This window comes from Monodelphis domestica, chromosome 4, assembly GCF_027887165.1.
Source record: "Monodelphis domestica isolate mMonDom1 chromosome 4, mMonDom1.pri, whole genome shotgun sequence".
In the NCBI taxonomy this organism is placed as follows: domain Eukaryota; kingdom Metazoa; phylum Chordata; class Mammalia; order Didelphimorphia; family Didelphidae; genus Monodelphis; species Monodelphis domestica.
The window spans coordinates 85,870,684-85,878,542 of record NC_077230.1 but is presented as its reverse complement, the minus strand read 5'-3'; positions in this window follow the sequence as shown (position 1 = coordinate 85,878,542).

The window sequence follows — 7,859 nt, the reverse complement described above, 5'->3', positions numbered from 1 at the left end:
CTGAGGTCAAATTTGAACCCAGGACCTCCTGTCTCTAGGCCTGGTACTCTATCCACTGAACCACCCAATTGCCCCCACTGGGTGTATTTTTAAATGATTCATTGACTCCTTTTTCTTTTTATATTGCTACTTCTCATTTCCTCCCGAATTCTCCTCTCCCCTCCCTATTTCTGCCTTTAAAACAAATCACACATTTGCTATGTGTGAAAAATGCATGTATATTCTGTTCACTGATCCTTTGGGAACTAGTTCTTCTAATCATGAATGATGAAAGATTTATCAATTGCTTTCTTTGTGCCAAGCACTGTGCTAGAGCTATGTAGACAATAGGAAAGCAAGGATAACTAGGGAGAGGCCCAAAGGGATGGTGAGTGGAGGTAAAAGAATAGGGAATACACTTGACCAGCATCAATGGCAGTGTTGAATTGCATGAAGGATGGTAACCTAGGGGTGGCAATGGTAGGGAATAAAGAGTAGTAGTGAAGAGATTAAAGAGTATAGCTGGAGGGGTTAGAAAGCCATATCTGCCCTCAGACCCGTTCTGGCTGTGTAACCCTGGGCAAGTCCCTTAACCCCAATTGCCTAAATCTTACCACAGATCTGCCTTGGAATCCAGTATCCATTCTAATACAGGAAGTAAGGGTTAAAAAAAAAAAGGGTGGCTCAATCTCAATTAGAGCAAATAATGAATCCTCTAAAGTGATCAGACCTATTCAAATGCACATTATTCAATTGTTTCCTGGAATATGCAGTGTGAGTTCAAATAATGAGATAGTCTCCTCTCCGGGGATTCATTCTTCCCTTTAATCGGGACTTCCTAGAGCCGGAGTTAAGCGATGCATGGATGGGCCTTTCTAAGGCATTATTTCTTAGGGATCCAAGTAATCACCAGTCCAGACTGAGGGATCCCTTAAAGCAAAAGTTTCCGCAGACCAGCAAGGAGGTGATTAGCCTTTTGGGGGAAATGAATAAGAAAGTGCAAGCCTGGTAGCCTGAGGCCGGGATAATTTTTCCTTTCACTCCCAGACCAGTTGAGGTAGAGAAGGGCCGAGGAGGAACTCTAAGGTTTGTGTTTGGGGAGTTTTGAGCCAACGCGTTACTCCAATATAAGGAGAGCAGGAGAATTTGTGGGGCTAAAGAATTTGCCCAGCCCAAAGTGGCATTTTGTGTCCATGTCCAATGGGAGTTGGAATGACAGCAATGGTGGCTCACGAAGCACTTAGGGAAGTAGTCCTAATCCTTAAAACAATCCTTAAAACAACCTTAAAAATTCTGCCCTCGGTTCCAAGATGGCGGCTGGGGTGGCCCGGTGGGGTCGGAAGAGGTCGACGACGCTCCCGATGTGGAGCCCCTGGAGCCACACTCAGCAGCAGCATCGAGCAGCTCAGCCAGGAGCTGGCCAAGCGCAACAGAGACGCTCACATCATTGTCAACCAGCTGGTGTTTCCTGAGCCAGAGAAGCCCTGCAAGATGTGCGAGGTCCGGCGCGAGCGAGACCTCTAGATAGACTTTCACATTGTGAAGACCGAGGGGCTGACAAAGTCAACACCTTCTCCAGCCTCCTGCTGGAACCCTACAAACCACCCTGGGAAGGCGGATTGCCAGTCTTTAGCCCTGACTCCTCTGCTATGCATTTCCCTGGAACTCTTCTCTGCCCTAAGGCAGAGTTTGCACAAATGTTCCTGTTATCTCACAGAGGGAGCTGCTTGGTTTGGGGGAGAAAAAGAGGGTAGGGGCAAGCAAAGGAAGGTATTTATTTCTTACTCTCTGGGGACAGGGAGCAGAGTCTGCTGGGGCCAGGTGGCAGGGGTGGGGAACGAAAAAACAAATTCATTGAGGCTGTGTCCTGCAGCCTACCTCCATGTCAGGGGTTCCAGGCTGCTGTCCGTCTCCTTAGGAGCCTGCTACCTGGCATCTGGTCACCTGCTCTAAGCGACCACGTTCCCTCCCTGCCCCCCACCCCACCCCAGTCCAATAATTTCTCTCTCTCTTCCCCAATAAATACGATCTCTAATAAAAATTTAAAAAAAATCTGCCCTGATCTCGTTCACTCATTAGCAAACACAAGGTCCTGGCAGAGATGCTGACCTGATGGAGAAGGGGGAGGAAAGAAGGGGCAATCTCAAGTACTTATCTGAATAATATGGGTGGAAATGCTTCCTTTACATGAAAATGATTGCTGGGAGTCATTCATCTATATAGGAAAGCTGGAAGGTAAGGCCAATACTTTCTGAGGCTTCGTCTTCACAACTTCTTTCCTTCCTGTCTACCCAGCTTTATACTTTTCTTCCCTCCATGTATTTTATGATTCAATGACTGACTATCTTCCCTTCATTCCCTGACTGTTTTGTCACTGACTATAATCCAGGGCTGGAATATTCTGTTTTTGTCAATGTCTTTGTTTCTGTCTTTGTCTGGCTGCTTCTGTCTCTTTCTGTCTCTGACACTCTGTTTCTGTCTTTCTTTCTCTGACACTTTCTGTCTCTTTTTGTTTCTATCTCTGTTTCTTTCTATCTCTTTCTCTGACATTCTGTCTCTGTCTCTCTTTGTTTCTGTCACTCTCTCCCTCTCTCTGTCTCTCTGTTTCTGTCTCTTTCTGTCTCTGACACTCTGTTTCTTTCTGTCTCTTTCTTTCTCTGACACTCTGTCTCTGTCTCTCTTTGTTTCTGTCTTTCCCTCTCTTTGTCTCTCTGCTTCTGTCTCTCTTTCCCTCTCCCTCTGTTTCTGTCTTTTTTTTCCTCTGACACTGTTTCTGTCTCCTTTTGTTTCTGTCTCTGTTTCTTTCGATCTCTTTCTGTCTCTGCCTCTCTTTGTTTCGGTGTCTCTCTGTCTCCTCTTTGTCTCTCTCCCTCCCTCCCCCTTTTGACTTTATCTCCATCACTGTGTTTCCATCTCTCCCGAGACACTTACACTCTTCTACCTTAGAAGCAATAGTGTTGATTCTAAGATGGAAGGTAAGAGTTTAAAAAACAACAATGTGAGCTCCTTTAGGACTGGGACTAGTATTTTTTTGTTTTGTTTTTCATTTTGTTTGCCTTTCTGTGTACCACTGAGAGTTAGCATTGTGCCCAGAACATGATAAGCACTTAATAATGCTTGCCTACAGATTCATTAGATAGAGATGTCTTCCTGAGAAAACAGCAACTCCTTGACAGCCTGCAGAACTCCACCAACACTCTGTGCTGGTATGAGTCTTCCATATGTGGTTTCTATATCATTTGGAGAGAGAAGTAGCATAATAAAGAAAGACCACTCTTTAGCTCCCTAGTAGATAGGGCCAGCTCTGGGACAAAGATTTGATACATCTTCTGGTTGTCTGCACTGACCCTGGCTAACTTGGCTAATAATTTCTAACTGTTCATTTGCTTGAACTGAGAGACCTTAGTCAAACTAAGTTAGAAAGAACAAGAATTCTGGGAGGAATGATCTTTAACTTAATCATTAATACTCTAGTCAGAAAACAAGCTGGACTCTTGTAACTGCTGTTCTCCTTTCCCTTGGGAGCTGGGGTAAGGAATCTGGAAAGAGGAAGAGGTAGTTATAACAGATGGCATTTATATCATTCTTTACTACTTTACATATAATCTTATGGTGTCTCCTCTAGATTATCCCCAGAGAAGACAACCCCACCCCAACTCATGCTTGCAAATTGTGGTCCCCAAGGGCACAAGCACCCCAGATTAAAGATTTTTATCTTTAAATATTCATTCCCCCAAACTAGAGTTTATGAGCTCCTAAGCAATTTGCTAAGAAACAGAGTATTTACCTTACTTTTTAAAAAATTATTTTAATCAGAATTTAATAAATAGCTCCCCCAAAAGAGAATAATTCTATATACAAAGTAGAACAGGAAACGATTACATATTAGCTTTTTAATATGTCACTTTTTAAAAAGTCATTAATTCATTGTTATTTTCAAAATTCACCTATTTGTATTTCTCTTTGAACTCCCTTCTATTCTCTTCTATACTTTTTAAAGAATGCTTCAAAGACCTTCTTTTATTTCTTTTTTCTTTCTTGGGGAATGGGGGCAATGTTATCACTAGCTTACTCCCTACTTCCTAAGTAAAAAAAAAAAAAAGAAAAGCTCAGCCTTCCTCCTCCTAGTTAATATTTATATAGAGCTTACTTTGTGTCTGGCACTAGGCTAAGCACTTTTTAGAGCTTATATAATTATTTGATTAGTTTATAATTGTTATCTCATTTGATTCTCATAATCTTGGGAGGTAAGTGCTATTATTATGCATATTTTACAGATGAGGAAACTGAGGCAAACAAAGGTTAAGTGACTTTCCCAGGATCCTACAGCTAGTATCTGCCATAGGATTTGAAATCAGATATTTCTGACTTGAGATCCAGCCCTCTATCTGCTATATTACTCATCTTCTTTTACACAAACAAAAACAAATTCACATATTGGTTATGCCCAACTGCATTTTGCTCTTGGGTCCATCCCCTCCCCCCATGATCAGGAAGTAGATATCATGCTATATCACTGGTCCTGCTGTTGTGGTTAGTCATTGCATTGATTTTAAATCTAATACTTTGCCAAGATTTGTGCTTGTTACTACTGCATGAATTGTTCTGTTGGTTTACTTCGTTCTGCATCAGTTCATACTATTCTTCTCAAGTTTCTCTGAAATCATCCCTTTTGGTATTGTTAATGATGCAGTAATATTCTATTACATTCATGTGCCATACCATGATTTTTTCAGCCATTCCTCCTAGTTTTTAGAACTACTTTATAGGTCTATAACCAAAAGAACTCCTATGAATATTTCTATATTTGGATGGGATCTTTTCCTTGATATCACTCTTTGGGAAATATTTCTTATTAACCAGGGGTGTAGTTTCCAACATAGACCCAGAATATTAGCAAGCAGTAGGCCTATGGAGAGGTTGCCAGTAGTTGCCATTCCCCCCCCCCCCCCATTTTTAAAAATTTGGTCAATTTCAAACATTATTCCTTGGTTACAAAAATAATATTCTTTCCCTCCATCCCCTCCCCCAACCCTCCCTTAATTCCACTGGGTATTACATGTGTCCTTGATCACAACCTATTTCCATGTTGTTGGTGTTTGCATTAGGATGTTCATTTAAAGTCTACAGCCATATCCCCTTGACCCATGTAATCAAACAGTTGTTTTTCTTCTGTGTTTTTACTCCCATAATGTTTCCTCTGGATGTGAATAGTGTTCTTTCTCATAAATCTCTCGGAGTTGTTCAGGATCACTGCATTGCCACTAATAGAGAAGTCCATTACATTTGATTGTACCACAGTGTATCAGTCTCTGGGTACAATGTTCTCCTGGTTCTGCTCCTCTCGCTCTGCATCACTTCCTGGAGGTTGTTCCAGTCTCCATGGAATTCCTCCACTTTATTATTCCTTTGAGCACAATAGTATTCCATCACCAACAGATACTACAATTTGTTCAGCTATTCCCCAATTGAAGAGCATCCCTTCATTTTCCACTTTTTTTGCCACTACAAAGAGCACAGCTATGCATATTCTTGTACAAGTCTTTTTCCTTATTATCTCTTTGGTGTACAAACCCAGCAGTGCTATGGTTGGATCAAAGGGCAGATAGTCTTTTAGCGCCCTTTGGGCATACTTTCAAATTGCCCTCCAGAATGGTTGGATCAATTCACAACACCACCAGCAATGAATTAATGCCCTGACTTTGCCACATCCCCTCCAGCATTCATTACTTTCCATAGCTGTCATGTTAGCCAACCTGCTAGGTGTGAGGTGATACCTCAGAATTGTTTTGATTTGCATTTCTCTGATTATAAGAGATTTAGAACACTATTAATAGTTTTGGTTTCTTTGACTGAAAATTGCCTGTTCATGTCCCTTGCCCATTTATCAATTGGAGAATGGCTTGATTTTTTGTACAATTGATTTAGCTTTTGTAAATTTGAGTAATTAGACCTTTATCAGAGGTTTTTGTTATGAATATTGTTTTCCAATTTGTTACTTCCCTTCTAATTTTGGTTACATTGGTTTTGTTTGCACAAAACCTTTTTAATTTGATGCAATCAAAATTATTTATTTTACATTTTGTGACTCTTTCTAAGTCTTGCTTGGTTTTAAAATCTTTCCCTTCCCAAAGGTCTGACATATATACTAATCTGTGATCACATAATTTACTTATAGTTTCCTTCTTTACATTCAAGTCATTCACCCATTCTGAGTTTATCTTGGTGTAGGGTGAGATGTTGATCCAAACCTAATCTCTCCCACACTGTCTTCCAATTTTCCCAGCAGTTTTTATCAAATAGTGGATTTTTGTCCCAAAAGCTGGGATCTTTGGGCTTGTCACAGACTATTTTCCTGAGGTCACATACCCCAAGTCTATTCCACTGATCCTCCTTTCTGTCTCTCAGTACCAAATTGTTTTGATGACCACTACTTTATAATATAGTTTGAGATCTGGGACTGCAAGGCCAACTTCCTTTGTATGTTTTTTTCATTATTTCCCTGGATATCCTTGATCTTTTGTTCTTCCAAATGAACTTTATGTTTTTTTCTAGTTCATTAAAGAAGTTTTTTGGAAGTTCAATGGATATGGCACTAAATAAGTAAATTAATTTTGGTAGAATGGTCATTTTTTTATGTTAGCTCATCCTACCCATGAGAAGTTAATGTTTTTTTTCCAATTGCTCAGATCTAGTTTTAGTTGTGTGGAAAGTGTTTTGTAGTTGTGTTCATATAGTTCCTGTATTTGTCTCAGAAGATAGATTCCTAAGTATTTTATATTGTCTAAGGTGATTTTGAATGGAGCTTCTCTTTCTAATTCCTGCTTCTGAGATGTGTTGGAGATATAGAAATGCTGATGACTTATGTGGGTTTATTTTGTATCCTGCAACTTTGCTAAAGTTGTTGATTATTTCGACTAGCTTTTTGGTTGATTCTCTAGGATTCTTTAAGTAAACCATCATATCATTCACAAATAGTGATAGTTTGGTCTCCTCATTGCCAATTTTAATACCTTCAATTTCTTTTTATTCTCTAATTGCTACTGCTAGTGTTTCTAGGACAATGTTAAATAATAGAGGTGATAATGGGCATTTTTGTTTCACTCCTGATCTTATTGGGATTGCATCTAGTTTATCTCCATTGCAGATGATGTTGGCTGATGGTTTTAGATAGATGCTGTTTATTATTTTTAGGAAAGACCCTTCTATTCCTATACTTTCTAGTGTTTTCAATAGGAATGAGTGTTGTATTTTGTCAAAGGATTTTTCTGCGTCTATTGAGATAATCATGTGATTTTTGTTGTTTTGCTTGTTGATATGGTCAATTATGTGGATGGTTTTCCTAATATTGAACCATCCTTGCTTTCCTGGTATAAATCCCACCTGATCATAGTGAATAACCCTTGTGATGACTTGCTGGAGTCTTTTTGCTAGTATTTTTTCTAAGATTTTTGCATCTATGTTCATTAAGGAGATTGGTCTATAGTTTTCTTTCTCTGTTTTTGAACTGCCTGGCTTTGGAATCAGTACCATATTTGTGTCATAAAAGGAATTTGGTAGAACTCCCTCTTCGCTTATTCTGTCAAATAGTTTGTATAATATTAGGATTGGTTGTTTTTTGAATGGTTGATAGAATTCACTTGTGAATCCATCAGGCCTTGGGGAATTTTTCTTAGGGAGTTCTTTGATGGATTGTTCAATTTCTTTTTCTGATATGGGATTATTTAAGAATTCTATTTCTTCTTCTGTTAATCTAGGCAATTTATATTTTTGTAAATATTCATCCATATCACCTAGATTGGCATATTTATTGCCATATAATTGGGCAAAATAGTTTTTAATTATTGCCTTAATTTCCTCTTCATTGGAGGTTAGGGGTT